Raw genomic sequence first — 17,197 nt, forward strand, 5'->3', positions numbered from 1 at the left:
CTGAATTGAGCATAGTTAGACCTGCTGTAGCTCCAAATACTTTTGAATTAAAACCTAACAGTATTCAAATGATACAGAAATTTGTTCAGTTTGACGATTTGCAGGATGAGGATCCCAACGCTCACTTAGCAAACTTCCTGGAATTCTGAGATACATTTAAAATAAATGGCATTTCTGATGATGTCATTCGTCTTTGGTTATTCACTTTTTCATTAAGGAACAAGGCTAAATAGTGGTTGAACTTGCTACCACGAGGGTCAATTACTACTTGGGAACAAATGACCGAAAAATTCTTACTAAAATATTTTTCGCCGGCTAAAACGACTAAATTACGTAATGATATCTCTTCTTTTATGCAGATGGATTTAGAAACACTCTACGATGCATGGGAGAGATACAAGGACTTACTGAGAAGGTGCCCTCACCATGGGTTACCGCTTTGGCTCCAAGTTTAAACATTCCACAATGGTCTGAATCCTTCGACTCGGCAAATGATTGACGCAGCTATTGGCGGAACCATCAATAATAAAACACCTGAAGATGCCTATGAGTTTATTAAGGAGATGTCACTGAATAACTATTAGTGGCAAGTCATGAGGACAAAACCAACGAAAATAGACAGCATTTATAGCGTCGATTCGGTCACCATGCTCTCTAATCAGGTAGAACTCTTAAATAAAAAGATTGATGGTTTTCTTAGTTCTTCACAGGCTCACCCAGTGATGCAGTGTGAAGCAACTGGCGGTGGAACAAGCCATTTGAAATACCAACCTTATGGCCACAACATGGATAACGAGCAATTAAACTACATGGGTAATAATCCTCGACCTATAAAACAATCCATATAGTAACACTTACAATGCAGGTTGGAGGAACCATCCCAATTTCTCATGGGGAGGCCAAGGAAATCAAAGCCCACAACATCCTCCGGGTTTTCAGCAACCACCCTACCAACAGAAAAAGAAGTCGAACCTTGAAGAGATGCTCTCAAAGTTTATATCGGTGTCAGAAACTCATTTCTAGAACACTGAGACAGCACTTAAGAATCAACAAGCGTCGATCCAAGGGCTTGAAACTTAGATAGGCCAGCTTTCCAAACTAATCTCCGAACGACCACAAGGTAGTTTGCCAAGTAATACTGAACCCAACCCAAGGGAACAGCTCAACGCGATTAATGTTCAAGATGAAGAAGGATTTGTGGACCCTGAACCAGAACTGAGGCAAAAAATTGTGGTAAACAAAGGTCAAGGTGAGGTAGATCAAAATACAAACAAATCGGTGAAAGTCGGATATAAACCTCATGTTCCATACGCCAACGCGACAAGGAAAGACCGCTCAGATGAACAATTTGGTAAATTCCGTAAACTCTTAAAAAAACTACATATTAACTTACCGTTTATTGAAGCCCTATTGCAAATACCGAACGCAATGAAATTTTTAAAAGAGCTTTTAGCAAATAAGTAGAAGTTGGACAAGGCGTCGCATGTGGAGCTAAACACAATGTGCTCATCTATTCTGAAAAATAAGCTACCGAACAAACTAAAAGATCTAGGGAGTTTTACGATTCTTTGCTTAATTAGTAGTTTAGATGTTAATAATGCATTAGCTGATTTAGGGGCTAGTATCAACGTCATGCCTTATAAAATGTTTAAGCAACTAGGTCTCGGGAAACCCAAACAGATAATATGAGCATTCAATAAGCAGATAAAACTATAAGATTTCCTAGGGGTATTATTGAAGATGTGCTAGTCAAAATCGATAAATTTATATTTCCTGTTGACTTTATTGTTTGACATTGTGACAGCCCTAAACCACGTTTTTCATGTTTCGATGCTTCGACGTTACAGATCTGATCCTTCGCACATAATTAGTCCATCAGAGGTTGAAATTCAATCTGACTTGAGTTATGAAGAAGAACCGATTCGTATCCTAGCTCATGAAGTGAAAGAGTTGCGAAACAAAAGGGTTCCGTTAATAAAGGTGTTATGGCTCAAACACGGAATCGAAGAAGCTACTTGGGAAACCGAGAACTCTATGAAAGAACGATACCCAAACCTATTTACCGGTAAGATTTTCGGGGATGAAAATTTCTTAAGTGGGGGAGAGTTGTGACAGCCCTAAATTGACCCTAGTCAAAAAGTGGTTTCGGGACCACGAAACTGAGTCTTATAAATAATTAAAAGTTATATTCTGTGTTTATGATGTGAGTAAATGCGTGTGTGAAAGTTTCATGCATTAATTTGATCATTTTTATGTGGATTTATTAAAATGGACTTATATGAAACATTGTTGGAAAGTGAGAGGTTAATCTTACAATGGTCTATTAGTACATGCATTGAAAAGAGTGGTTTTGCATGTCAATTTACCCATAATGAACATAGTGGCCGGCCAAGAAAAGATAATGCTCCACCAATTCAAATTTAAAACAATTTTGTATTAACAAATAAATTAATAATTGTAATAAAATGAATTAAATAAAAGAGAAGAAAGAGGATGGTGTTCATCTTCTTCTCCTACCTCTCTCAAGCCGAAACAAAGAGGAAAAATAAGGGAAAACTTACCTAGAGCAATTCGGCATTCATCTTTAGGTATTAGGAGGTAAGCTTTGAATTTGTTGATTTGGCTTTATATTATGCTAAGTTAATTTGTGAATGCACTCTTGGTAATGTCAAGAAAGTTGAGATTTCCTGTGGTGATTTGAGCAAGATGTCGAATGATTAAGTGTTGGAATTAGGGGCTATTTTCATGTTGTAGGGAACAATGGGGGAATGACTAGAATGGGGTAAAGATTTTTGGATGAGTAGCTTAGAGACACCTTGTACATTCTGTCAAAAATTGAGTCTATTTAGAATGTTAACTTCTTCCTCTATGATTATTTTTCCTTGCATGTTAAATGGTTCTTGATAAGGCCGAATAAGTTATGAAAGTTTTTATAAATGTATGAAGTTCAAGGTGCAAAAATTTTAGTCTTGATGTTATGAATAATTCGGTTGAAATAAGGAGAATGGGAGTTGTCATTTAGGTTAAGATCAATGAAATAAGGATGTGTCATGATTTATTGATATATGTGGATGATTATTCGGATGATAACCGGGCTAAGTCCCGAAGGCATTTGTGCGAGTTATTATAACCGGGTTAAGTCTCGAAGGCATTTGTGCGAGTTACTATAACCGGGCTAAGTCCCGAAGGCATTTGTACGAGTTACTATATCCGGGCTAAGTCCCAAAGGCATTTGTGTGAGTTACTATATCCGGGCTAAGTCCCGAAGGCATTTGTGCGAGTTACTATAACCGGGCTAAATCCCGAAGGCATTTGTGCGAGTTACTATAACCGGGCTAAATCCCGAAGGCATTTGAGCGAGTAGCTATATCCGACTAATTCTCGAAGGTACTTGGTTTGGGAATGAGCAATCTCGCTGTAATAATTTCAATTAATACGCTCGTAAAACCCCAACGATGAGGTATGTTTTGTATATGCATTGGAATAATTGATTTCTTTTAAATAGTATTCGCTCAATCGATTAACAAGCTTCCAGCCTTTAGTCAAGTTGATTCCTTATGTATGAATATAAGGGTTGGAAATGTGAAGTAGGTATGATTGTGAGAATATGTGTATATGAAATTATTCGTTTAGTCATATGAATGCTATACTTCAGTTGTGCATGATTTCATTACTCAAAAACTTACTAAGCATTAAATGCTTATTCCGTTTCTTTGATTCTTTGTTTTATAGATTTTGGTTCGTCAACTATCGGATTCGGGAGTGTCAAAGTTGAAGTCATCCACACTATCAAAGCCCTTTTGGTACTCTTTTAGTTGAACTCTGAAAATGGCATGTATAGGACTACCCTTTTGTTGTTGGTCATGTACCTTTCGGTAATGTATATATTTGGTTAGCCATGCGAAATGGCTTATATATATTTTGAGCATAGCGTTATAATCATTTTGTATGTTGATCATGGAGTGTTATTGAAATGTTGGTAATGATTAGCCATTGGAATGGTTAATCACGATCATTTTGGTGCTATGTATGACAAAATTTTAGTTGATCCATGGAAACCATGAAATAGGTAAAGTTTACCTTAAAAATAGATGCTGACAGCAGCAGTGATGTGGATTTGAAAAATCACTAAAAATAGTAGAAATGGAATTAAATAGTGAATAAATTATGTAATTTAACCTTGATGAATTTATTTTCATATTAAAGTAACGAAACGATCATATGAGCCGTATTTTGTGAGATGTTTAAGTTTTCGTGAAACAGGGTCAGAGCGATTTCTGGATCCCCTGTTCCGAATTTGGAAATTCACTATAAATTAACCAGAGATAATTATAAGTCATTCCCTATATGTACAGATTCCTTTTCGATTCTAGTTTCTTCAGATACAAACGACATAAGTATTGAAGCCCTGTACAGGGAGATATCTAAGTCGTAATACATGAAGGTTAGAGTAGCCGAACCTTGAAATAGGGGAGATTTTAACTAATAAAATGTACTAATTGGCTCAACCAAAAATTCTAGAAAGAAATTTGTAGATGGAAATTTGAGTCTAGTTTCAGGAAAAATTTACAGAATTGGTTTTCGAGTTTTGGAACTCAAGATATGATTTTTAAGGTGACAGTGACGCAGTTAGCCAGCTTGTCCGGAAATTTTTAAAATGGACTGTGCAAATAAATGAATTAAGTCTGTTAGCACCTCGTGTTCGACTCCGGCAACGGTCTCGGGTACGGGGTGTTATAATTTTATTGGTATCAGAGCCACATTTTAGTCGATTCTAGGACTACCGTAATACGTTTGGGTCTAGCTATACATGCCATTATGTGTCTATTTGATAGTGTAGTGATTTCTGACAGTTAAAAATGTGTTTGTTTATAGTAATGGATCCCGATCCCAACCGAACGGTAGCTGATGATCTTGAGAGTGTAGCGCCTGCTCCCGCACAAGGGACAGCGCCGGCGGACTCTCAACCTATTGCTAGTAATCAGAATGATGAAGCTAGACAAGCTTTTTATAGCGTGATGAATGATTGGTTCAACCAATACATTCGAACTAATACGGCTGTTCCACAACCTCCATTCCCGACTAATACAACCCACGCACCTACAATACCTTCGGTAACTGACCAAATAAGGTCAAATAAGCCCCGAATGACAGAATCCGAAAACACGGGGCTACTGAATTTAAAGCTACGGACAGCGATGATGCCGAGCAAGCTGAATTTTGGTTGGACAACACTATTCGGGTACTCGATGAGCTATCTTGCACACCCGATGAGTGCCTAAAGTGTACTATCTCCTTGCTACGTGATTCTTCCTACTATTGGTGGAATACGTTGATTTCTGTTGTGCCCAGAGAGCAAGTAACTTGGGAGTTTTTCCAAACCGAGTTTCAGAAAAAGTATATCAGTCAGAGATTCATTGATCAAAAATGGAAGGAATTTCTTAAACTTAAACAAGGTTTCATGTCGGTTACTGATTATGAATGAAAGTTTGTAAGACTTAGCCGGTACGCTCGAGAATGCATTTCTTCAGAAGTTGTGTTGTGTAATCGTTTCGAGGATGGACTGAACGATGATATAAAGCTGTATGTTGGCATTTTAGAAATCCGAGAATTTGTGGTACTTGTCGAGCGAGCTTGCAAAGCCGAGGAGCTCAGTAAGGAGAAAAGAAAAGCTGATATGGGAGCACAGGAGTTTCGTAAGAGGTCTTCGGGGAAGCCCTTCCCACAGTCATCGAAGAAATTTAGAGATGACTTAGGCCGGTCTAGGGACACTTCGGGTTTCTCTAGACGAGATCGCGATCGACCCCCTGTGAGCACACGAGTCACTTCGGTCGCCAGTGTTGGAAATGATCGTCGGGACAGAACAGAATGTCGATATTGCGGTAAATGGCATTCGGGGAGTTGTAGATTCCATGACCGCTCCTGTTACAAGTGCAGATTAGTTGACCACTTTATTAAAGATTGCCCGAGATTGTCTGAACAGAATGTAAATCAAAGTGGGAAACCGGGTGCTACCACTGCTCGAGGTAGACCATCTAGAAACATGGGAAATCCTAGTGGTGGTCAGAGAGGATCTAGAGACGCTACAACTAGATCTGAGGCTCGTGCTCCTGCTAGGGCTTATGCTATACGCGCACGCGAGGATGCTTCCTCGCCAGATGTTATTACCGGTACTTTTACTCTCTTTGATACTAATGTGATTGCTTTGATTGACCCTGGTTCTACTCATTCTTATATATGTGAAACCTTAGTATCCAGTAAGACTTTACTTGTTGAGTCTACTGAGTTTGTAATTCGAGTGTCGAATCCCTTGGGTCGTTATGTACTTGTTGACAAAGTGTGTAAGAAATGTCCCCTAGTAATCCGAGGTTCCTGTTTTCCGGCCGATTTGATGCTTTTACCGTTTGATGAATTTGATGTTATCCTCGGTATGGATTGGTTGACCGTACATGATGCAATTGTAAATTGCAAAGGAAAAACCATTGATTTGAGGTGTGTAAATAACGAGATAATCCGAGTTGAGTCTACTGACTTGAATGGGTTGCCAGCTGTAATATCATTGATGTTGGCTCAGAAATATGTAAGGAAGGGGTGTGAAGCATACCTTGCGTATGTACTTGATGACAAAGAGTTAGAAAAGAAACCTGAATCTGTGCCGGTGGTTTGTGAATACCCGGATGTTTTTATTGAAGAATTACCGGGTTTACCACCTGTTCGGGAGGTAGAGTTTGGTATTGAGCTTGTACCTGGGACTACACCGATTTCGATAGCTCCGTATTGTATGGCACCAACCGAGTTAAAAGAGTTGAAAGCTCAGTTGCAAGAGTTGACGGATAGAGGTTTCGCTCGACCAAGTTTCTCACCTTGGGGTGCACCAGTATTGTTTGTGAAAAAGAAGGACGAAACCATGAGGTTGTGCATCGACTATCGTCAGCTGAATAAAGTGACAATAAAGAATAAATATCCGTTACTGCGTATTGATGATTTGTTTGATCAACTAAAGGGAGCCTCGGTGTTTTCAAAGATAGATTTGAGATCGGGTTATTATCAGTTACGAATTCGAGATTTGGACATACCCAAAACTGCTTTCAGAACGAGATACGGTCACTACGAATTCTTAGTGATGCCGTTTGGGCTCACTAATGCCTCCGCAGTATTTATGGATCTGATCAATCGAATCTTCAGACCGTATTTAAATCGGTTTGTAGTTGTGTTTATCGATGATATTTTGGTCTATTCGAGAAATGAAACCGATCATGCTGAACACCTGGGATTAGTGTTGCAAATTTTACGGGATAAGCAGTTGTATGCTAAGTTCAGTAAGTGTGAGTTCTGGCTAAGAGAGGTTAGCTTCTTGGGACATGTGGTATCTGCATCGGGTATTCGAGTTGATCCGAGCAAAATTTCAGTCATACTAACTGGAAGCCTCCGAGAAATATTACTGAAGTTCGGAGCTTTTTGGGGCTTGCCGGTTACTGTAGGCGCTTTGTAAAGGGTTTCTCGATGATAGCCACACCAATAACGAAACTACTTCAAAAAGATGTTAAGTTTGAATGGACAGAAAAGTGTCAGAAAAGTTTCGATCAACTGAAAACTTATTTGACTGAAGCTCTAGTACTAGTGCAGCCCGAATCAGGTAAAGAGTTTGTCATTTATAGTGATGCATCCCTACTTGGGTTGGGTTGCGTATTGATGCAAGAGGGTCGAGTTGTAGCTTATGCATCGAGACAACTGAAGCCACATGAGAAAAATTATCTGACCCATGATCTCGAACTAGCTGCCATCGTGTTCGCTTTGAAAATATGGCGACATTACTTATTTGGTGAGAAGTGCCATGTATATTAGGATCACAAAAGTCTCAAATATTTGATGACTCAAAGAGACTTGAATCTGCGACAAAGACGTTGGCTCGAGTTGTTAAAAGATTATGAGCTTGTCATTGACTATCACCCGGGAAAGGCTAATGTGGTTGCGGATGCTTTAAGTCGTAAATCACTATTTACTTTACGATCGATGAATGTACACTTGTCTGTTCTATCCAACAATGTGTTAGTAGCAGAATTAAAGGCCAAACCATTGTTGATTCATCAAATTCGTGAAGCTGAGAAAGTCGATGATGAAGTGGTCGCAAGACGGCCTGAATGTGTTTCGAATATGGAATCAGAGTTTCAAATTGATGATGATGATTGTTTGAGGTTCAGAAGTCGTTTGTGTGTTCCAAGAAATTCAGAACTTATTTCGATGATTCTGAACGAAGCTCATTGTAGCCGAATGTTAATTCACTCGGGGAGTACGAAAATGTACAACGATCTGAGATGTCAGTTTTGGTGGCATGGTATGAAACGAGACATTTTCAATTTTGTTTCGAAATGTTTAATATGTCAGCCAGTGAAGTCGGAACATCAAGTGCCTACGAGTTTACTTCAGCCGATCATGATACCTGAACGGAAATGGGATCGAGTCACGATGGATTTTGTATCTGGGTTGCCAGTATTGGCAAGTAAGAAAGATGCAATTTGGGTTGTTGTTGATAGACTGACTAAGTCGGCTCACTTTATCCCCGTACGTACGGATTTTTCATTGGATAAACTAGCTGAATTGTATGTTTCTCAGATTGTGAGATTACACGGGGTACCTATTTCTATTGTGTCGGATAGAGATCCGAGATTCACCTCGCGATTTTGGAAGAAATTGCAAGAAGCTTCGGGTACCAAGCTACATTTTAGCACTGCTTTTCATCCCCAAACCGATGGTCAATCCGAGCGAATAATTCAGATACTCGAGGATATGTTGAGATGTTGCATCCTTGAGTTTAGTGGTTCATGGGAACGGTATTTACCTTTGATTGAATTCGCTTACAACAATAGTTTTCAATCAAGTATTAAGATGGCACCTTACGAGGCTTTGTACGGTCGTAAATGCCGTACACCATTGTTTTGGACAGAGCTCTGTGAAGGTAAAATTTTCGGAGTTGATTTGATCAAAGATCCTAAGCAGAAAGTAAAAATAATTCGTGAAAGTCTGAAGGCAGCATCCGATCGTCAGAAGTCGTACGCGGATTTAAAACGAAGAGATATTGAGTATCAGGTGGGAGACAAAGTGTTTCTTAAGGTTTCACCTTGGAAAAAGATACTCAGATTTGGCCGTAAGGGCAAACTGAGTCCGAGATTCATTGGGCCGTATGAAATCTCTTAACGAGTTGGTCCAGTTGCATATAGGTTGCTTGTACCCCCTAAACTTGAAGGGATTCACAACGTTTTTCATGTTTCGATGCTTCGACGTTACAGATCTGATCCTTCGCACATAATTAGTCCATCAGAGGTTGAAATTCAATTTGACTTGAGTTATGAAGAAGAATCGATTCGTATCCTAGCTCGTGAAGTGAAAGAGTTGCGAAACAAAAAGGGTTCCGTTAGTAAAGGTGTTATGCCTCAAACACTGAATCGAAGAAGCTACTTGGGAAATCGAGAACTCTATGAAAGAACGATACCCAAACCTATTTACCGGTAAGATTTTCGGGGACGAAAATTTCTTAAGTGGGGGAAAGTTGTGACAGCCCTAAATTGACCCTAGTCGAAAAGTGGTTTCGGGACCACGAAACCGAGTCTTATAAATAATTAAAAGTTATATTCTGTGTTTATGATGTGAGTAAATGCATGTGTGAAAGTTTCATGCATTAATTTGATCATTTTTATGTGGATTTATTAAAATGGACTTATATGAAACATTGTTGGAAAGTGAGAGGTTAATCTTACAATGGTCTATTAGTACATGCATTGAAAAGAGTGGTTTTGCATGTCAATTTACCTATAATGAACATAGTGCCGGCCAAGAAAAGATAATGCTCCACCAATTCAAATTTAAAACAATTTTGTATTAACAAATGAATTAATAATTGTAATAAAATGAATTAAATAAAAGAGAAGAAAGAGGATGGTGTTCATCTTCTTCTCCTACCTCTCTCAAGCCGAAACAAAGAGGAAAAATAAGGGAAAACTTACCTAGAGCAATTCGGCATTCATCTTTAGCTATTAGGAGGTAAGCTTTGAATTTGTTGATTTGTCTTTATATTATGCTAAGTTAATTTGTGAATGCACTCTTGGTAATGTCAAGAAAGTTGAGATTCCCTATGGTGATTTGAGCAAGATGCCGAATGATTAAGTGTTGGAATTAGGGGCTATTTTCATGTTGTAGGGAACAATGGGGGAATGACTAGAATGGGGTAAAGATTTTTGGATGAGTAGCTTAGAGACACCTTGTACATTCTGTCAAAAATTGAGTCTATTTAGAATGTTAACTTCTTCCTCTATGATTATTTTTCCTTGCATGTTAAATGGTTCTTGATAAGGCCGAATAAGTTATGAAAGTTTTTATAAATGTATGAAGTTCAAGGTGCAAAAATTTTAGTCTTGATGTTATGAATAATTCGGTTGAAATAAGGAGAATGGGAGTTGTCATTTAGGTTAAGATCAAAGAAATTAATCTTGTTAAAACTTTAAACTAATAATGCCCATATGTGTGATAGCCGAACATAGACTTTGTTTAAAGTATTGGTCAAAGGCCGGTTAAGTGTTTTGAACGGATATCTAAGTGTTAAATAATAAAACTCTTGATGACTTGGGTTATATAGCATTCGGCCAAAGACTATATGGGCTTGCTAATTCGGTTTAAGTGAAGAAACTATGATAGAGAGATATGACTAAATTGTGGACTTTGACAATTTAAATGATGCATTTGACTTGTGTACCGACTTGGGATGATATGTGTTTCTATATGAAGTTAGATGGTGTTGATGAAATTCGATAATGCATGATGTTTAAATAGTATTGAACAAGGTCATTGTACTTAGATTGTATGACATACATGTATTGAATGGAATTGCCCAAGTGAAAAATAAATAAATAAATTTATTTGTTTAAATTTAAGCTCAAGAGCAAAGGGGAAATAAATCTGATAAAGGAAAGGAAAAAGTGGTCGAATAGCTGTTGAAATCGTTCGACAACAACCGAGGTAAGTCTTTGAGTAATGGAACTTAGTTTATGATTTGTTTAAGTCATGACATATAAGCATAACAAATAAACGGTGATATAATGAATCTACTTGAGTTACATATATTGAGGTAATTAGTTTATACTTATGACCGGCATCCGAATGCGAATAGAGGTCATGTTATGAAGCTAGTCAAAATCATGCTCTCTATATGTGGCTATTGAGCCGAAATTGGTAAGGTTTGATAAATGTCTTGTGTTTGAGCTTTAGTAATAAAAATGAAATAAGGATGTGTCATGATTTATTGATATATGTGCATGATTATTCGGATGATAACCGAGCTAAGTCCCGAAGGCATTTGTGCGAGTTACTATAACCGGGCTAAGTCCCGAAGGCATTTGTGCGAGTTACTATAACCGGGCTAAGTCCCGAAGGCATTTGTACGAGTTACTATATCCGGGCTAAGTCCCGAAGGCATTTGTGCCAGTTACTATATCCGGGATAAGTCCCGAAGGCATTTGTGCGAGTTACTATAACCGGGCTAAATTCCGAAGGCATTTGAGCGAGTAGCTATATCCGGCTAATTCCCGAAGGTACTTGGTTTGGAAATGAGCTATCTCGCTGTAATAATTTCAATTAATACGCTCGTAAAACCCCAACGATGAGGTATGTTTTGTATATGCATTGGAATAATTGATTCCTTTTAAATAGTATTCGCTCAATCGATTAACAAGCTTCCGGCCTTTAGTCAAGTTGATTCCTTATGTATGAATATAAGGGGTGGAAATGTGAAGTAGGTATGATTGTGAGAATATGTGTATACGAAATTATTCGTTTAGTCATATGAATGCTATACTTCAGTTGTGCATGATTTCATTACTCAGAAACTTACTAAGCATTAAATGCTTATTCCGTTTCTTTGATTCTTTGTTTTATAGATTTTGGTTCATCAGCTATCGGATTCGGGAGTGTCAAAGTCGAAGTCATCCACACTATCAAAGCCCTTTCGGTACTCTTTTAGTTGAACTCTGAAAATGGCATGTATAGGACTACCCTTTTGTTGTTGGTCATGTACCTTTCGGTAATGTATATATTTGGTTAGCCATGCGAAAATGGCTTATATATATTTTGAGCATAGCGTTATAATAATTTTGTATGTTGATCATGGAGTGTTATGGAAATGTTGGTAACGATTAGCCATTGGAATGGTTAATCACGATCATTTTGGTGCTATGTATGACAAAATTTTAGTTGATCCATGGAAAACCATGAAATAGGTAAAGTTTACCTTAAAAATAGATGCTGACAGCAGCAGTGATGTGGATTTGAAAATTTGCTAAAAATATTAGGAATGGAATTAAATAGTGAATAAATTATTTAATCGAACCTTGATAAATCTATTTTCATATGAAAGTAACGAAACGATCATATGAGCCGTATTTTGTGAGATGTTTAAGTTTTCGTGAAATAGGGCCAGAGCGATTTCTGGATCCCCTGTTTCGACTTTGGAAATTCACTATAAATTAACCAGAGATAATTAGAAGTCATGCCCTATATGTACAGATTCCTTTTCAAGTCTAGTTTCTTTAGAAACAAATGGCATAAGTATTGAAGCCCTTTACAGGGATATATCTAAGTCGTAATGCATGAAGGTCAGAGTAGTCGAACCCTGAAACAGGGGAGACTTTAACTAACAAACTGTACTAATTGGCTCGACCAAAAATAAAAAAAATTTGTAGATGGACATATGAGTCTAGTTTCAGGAAAAATTTATGGAACTGGTTTTCGAGTTTTGGAACTCGAGATATGATTTTTAAGGTGACAGTGACGCAGTTAGCCAGCTTGTCTGGAAATTTTTAAAATGGACTGTGCAAATAAATGAATTAAGTCTGTTAGCACCTCGTGTTCGACTCCGGCAACGGTCTCGGGTACGGGGTGTTACAGACATAGAGGAGGATAGCAACACTCCTTTAATTCTAGGAAGGCCCTTTATAGCAACTACTAAAACAATTATTGATGTTGGCACAGGTGAGCTCATGCTTCGCGTCGGAGACGAAACACTCAACCTTTAAACTCACAATTCTGACAACACATCGGAAATTGAAGGTTGTCGTCTAAACCATTCTATTCAAACTGACCACATGATACAACCACTTTACAGGAGATAAGTCTGAAGGAAGTACATGAGCCACTCTCAAAGAAGAGTAGAGGATCTATTCATGAAGAAAGAAGGCTGCAAATAGAGGAGCTAGATGAATGGCGAACACATAAACCGAGAACACATGATAAACCAAAACTACGCTAGAACAAGCCCGATTCCTCTCCAAATCAACTTAAGGTTAGTGATAAAGTTTTATTAGATGCCGCAGATCCCCACATTGTCACTGCCACACCGAATGAGGAAATCCCTCTTACAGTACTTATATTTTTCCATTCAGTACGGTGGAGGTGAGTCATCCCAAGTTCGGCACTTTTAAGGTAAACAACACCCGTTTAAAATCCTATTTTAAGATTGATAGCAAGAATGAGGAGTATAAACTCCTCGAACCACCATGATCATTCAACAAAGAGGTAAGTCGAGCTAAGACTATAAATAAGTGCTTCTTGGGAGGCAACCCGAGCACTAACTGTATTAACTTCTTTAAAAATTTAGTCTTCAACATCTAACTTACTAACGGAGCTCTTAAATACAGGTTTTCCATAGAGACACAGCCAAGAACACAGGCGTGCTTATGGCCATGTGAAAATAGGGCAAAGATATCCCCAAACATGGGCTACAATAAAATGCCACGGCCATCCGACATGGCCGCGGTCGAGCCTGCCAAAACAATACGGGCATGCAACACGCCCGTGTGGAAGACTCGTGGTTGAAACTAAGAAACTAACACAGGCATGCACCACGCCCGTGTCTAACACCCCTGGTCGAACCTGTCAAATTAACATGGGCATGGGGCTTGCACACACGGGCGTGGAAGAAGTGAACGAAGCTAGACACGATCGTGCGACACGGCCGTGTGAACCCACACGCCTGAGGAACACGGGCGTGGGACGAATTTTAGACGCGCCCAAATAGGAAAAATGCAAAACACACGGGCAAAAATTAGGGAACACGGGCGTGTGCCATGGCCGTGTGGCCCAAATCTATAAATACCCTGCACTATTCACTTTCTTCCCCATTCAAAAACCCTAACACTAGCCGCTGCAAGTTCATACGGCCTCCCTGCCACGCCCGTACGCCACCTCCAACTCTATTCTCGACACCCAATCTCTTCCCTTAGCGTTTGTTTACTCCTTTTCCTTTTATTTCACTTATTTATAATGCTATTTATCATATTAATCTATATTTTTCATGTTATTTCCATATTCATAATCACATAAATTTCATTTATAAAATAAGTTATCATCTTTCTCATGTTTAAAATCTTACTCATTACAGGATTCCTATACTTTACTTAATTAGTTAGAAGTGAATATTCATGGCTAGGATAGTTGAAATAATCATGCATATTGTGTTGACATCTCTTTTCATTCATATAGTATTTTGCATTCCATTCTATGCCATTCTTACTTATATCACCATGCTAATGCCACAAAGAAATGGGCCATTGAACTTATTATTTTAATTGAATTTAGTAGTTGTGGCTGAATATATTTATGCATTTTCCTTTTCGAATTTAGTCACATTCCTTTTATATATTATTAATTGTCTACTCATCAAAGACGAATTGATGTTTCCACTTGCAGGTATACAATGTCGTCTTTAAGAGGAAAGAAAACCTCCATACCTGCTTCAAAGGAGAGGAAGGGAGCGTCCTCTTCCGCGGGTCGAACCGCGAAAATTCGTCACCCTCTCCTACAGTTCCCCCGTGGGTCCCAGGAAGAACTTTTCCAAATACTTCGGGCTTGACCTTTAATTGCGGGCCGCTGCATTGACTGGGCTGTCGTAGAACAAGTTCAGTTGGCTGATGAGATTTGGGCCCTCCTAACCACTTACCCTTAGGAGCTATTCTTTGGGATCATTGAGCCAACATACCTTGAGCTCACGATGGAACTATGCTCAACGTTCCATCTTCAGACCGTAATGACGAACTATGATGATCCCGGCACGGTCCAATTTTGCCTAGGTAGATTAATCCGCCAGCTAAACGTCCCAGAGTTCAGTACTGCACTGGGCTTATATACGAAGGAGTTCAAGGAGGAGAATGATTTAGACACTCTCAGTTGCCACATACACTTCTCCCCCCCAAAGTGCTGGCACACTTTGGCCCCTGGGGCGGCCTCCTACAATCCTAGCCATTCCAAGGCATCAGTTCTCCCACCTTCCCTGAGGTACCTACACACCATTTTCGCTCACACGATTATAGGAAGGCGAGAGAGCACTGGCATCATGAACACTCACGACGCCTACTTTTTATGGTGTATGTTGCACGAGCACGTCATCGACCTTGCGTATTTCATTGCCCTCACGATTTAGCACCAGACGAAGCGACATAGGAAGGGGATCATCTCCATCGACCCCTACGTGACTCGGCTGGAGCGACACTTCGGGCTCCTCAACACCGCGGCCCAAGAATCATCCCTAGCCCTCATCGGCCAGATGTCTCCACAAGGCATCTCGAGCATGCTTAGCATGAGGATGATCGAGAGGCGCCGAGGAACCTACCCTCCCCAGTATCGTCTTGCCCAATCTACCGAGGAGGAGGCCTACGAGGACATTCCTGATGATTTCCCCCTACAGCACGAGGACCCACTGACTCAGCCACCACCACCCTCTCGTCCAGTTCATGCGGCGGCTTCATACGCTGACATCTCTGAGTGTCTCACTCGATTCGAGCAACAGTGTTTTCAACGATTTGACAACATTGATGCTACTCTACAGCAGATTTGTCAGCACCTCCACATCTCATCGCCAGTCCCACCTCGCGAACCATCTAGCAATGAAGATGTTTAAAAACATTTATTTATAATTTTATGTTTTTTTTAATTTTTATTAAAACTACTTTTTATTTTTGTTAGATTTTAGAATTTTATTTTTAATTATTAATTTCGGTTATTTCTTTATGAGTAATTATTCTTCCTAATATCCCCTAAAGAGTTCCTGATTTTATCACAGTTATATCGAGCTCTTAAGCTCATCATCACATAGGAACTAAAACTCCACCGAGAAAGGTTCTCCACGACTGCCATGTCAAGCTCGACCATGACCATAGCTAGCACTAGATATAATATTCTTTTGGCACAGGACATATGGATTAATGAACCTCTACGACCGCCGGAGTATCCTTCTCTACTCTCGAACCAATTACTCTCCAAAACTCCAGTTCGAGGAATTCATCATACAGGAAGTTTCACTTCTTCCCCTATCTTCTTTTTATACTCTAATATCTATCTTTGTACATTGAGGGCAATGTACATCTTAAGTGTGGGGGGTATTTATTTCATTATCAGAAAAATCCCTGAATGATCACCTTGTTCTCTTCAAAAGCTCTTATATCATATTTAAGACAAATTTTGATTGATTTATGATTTTGATTGATATATCTTGAATTAAAACATAGGCATTTATGCATTGATTGTTTTAACCTTAAGACATTAGAGAATCAAGTATGATAAGTTGATTTTTGAGAATTTAAAATCTTAGGTTGTTTCCCCAAAGTTTAGGTATTATTTTGAATTGGAATTCACAAGTTTTTAACATCAAAAAGCCATAATTTTTGTGAGATTTTTGAGCCTTTTTAGCATCTATTAATTTTTTCATGCTTACTTTTATTATTGCTTTGAGTGCGTCAGTATTGAACTGTTATTTTAGAACTTGCTTGATTATGCATGTCGAGACCATACCATTTGATTTGATATGTCAAAATGATTAAGGCACTTAGGATTAACCCACTTATGCCATGAAAAGCCTACCTCCACGATTAACCCCTAGTAAACCCCCTTAAGCCTAACAAGCCATTTCTCATATTTCCCTTAATATTAAGCCTTAACCCATTATTGTTGAAATCCCCTAAATTAATCCCTATTTTTGTCGAGGTTTGAGTTGAATGGATTGCTTAGATATGTTTTGTTCTTAATAGTTAGTCTATGTTATTTAACTTCTTCTTAAAAAAAACTATGTATATATATTAGTAATTCCATATTCTGAGAAGAAGCTCTGTTGTACGCAAGTAAAGATTAACTCTTTTTCTAGTTAGACAATTTTTCAATT

At 38.7% G+C, this 17,197-nt stretch overlaps 1 non-coding gene across 1 annotated transcript; it reads right to left on the reverse strand.

The window, feature by feature from the left end:
- Positions 1–326: 326 nt before the first annotated feature.
- Positions 327–433, reverse strand: LOC121209004 (small nucleolar RNA R71). Its single transcript, XR_005904122.1, has one exon. It is a non-coding gene; the product is annotated as a small nucleolar RNA R71 (small nucleolar RNA).
- Between the last annotated feature and the right edge of the window lie 16,764 nt (positions 434–17,197).

The sequence above is a fragment of the Gossypium hirsutum genome, chromosome A10 (assembly GCF_007990345.1).
Source record: "Gossypium hirsutum isolate 1008001.06 chromosome A10, Gossypium_hirsutum_v2.1, whole genome shotgun sequence".
In the NCBI taxonomy this organism is placed as follows: domain Eukaryota; kingdom Viridiplantae; phylum Streptophyta; class Magnoliopsida; order Malvales; family Malvaceae; genus Gossypium; species Gossypium hirsutum.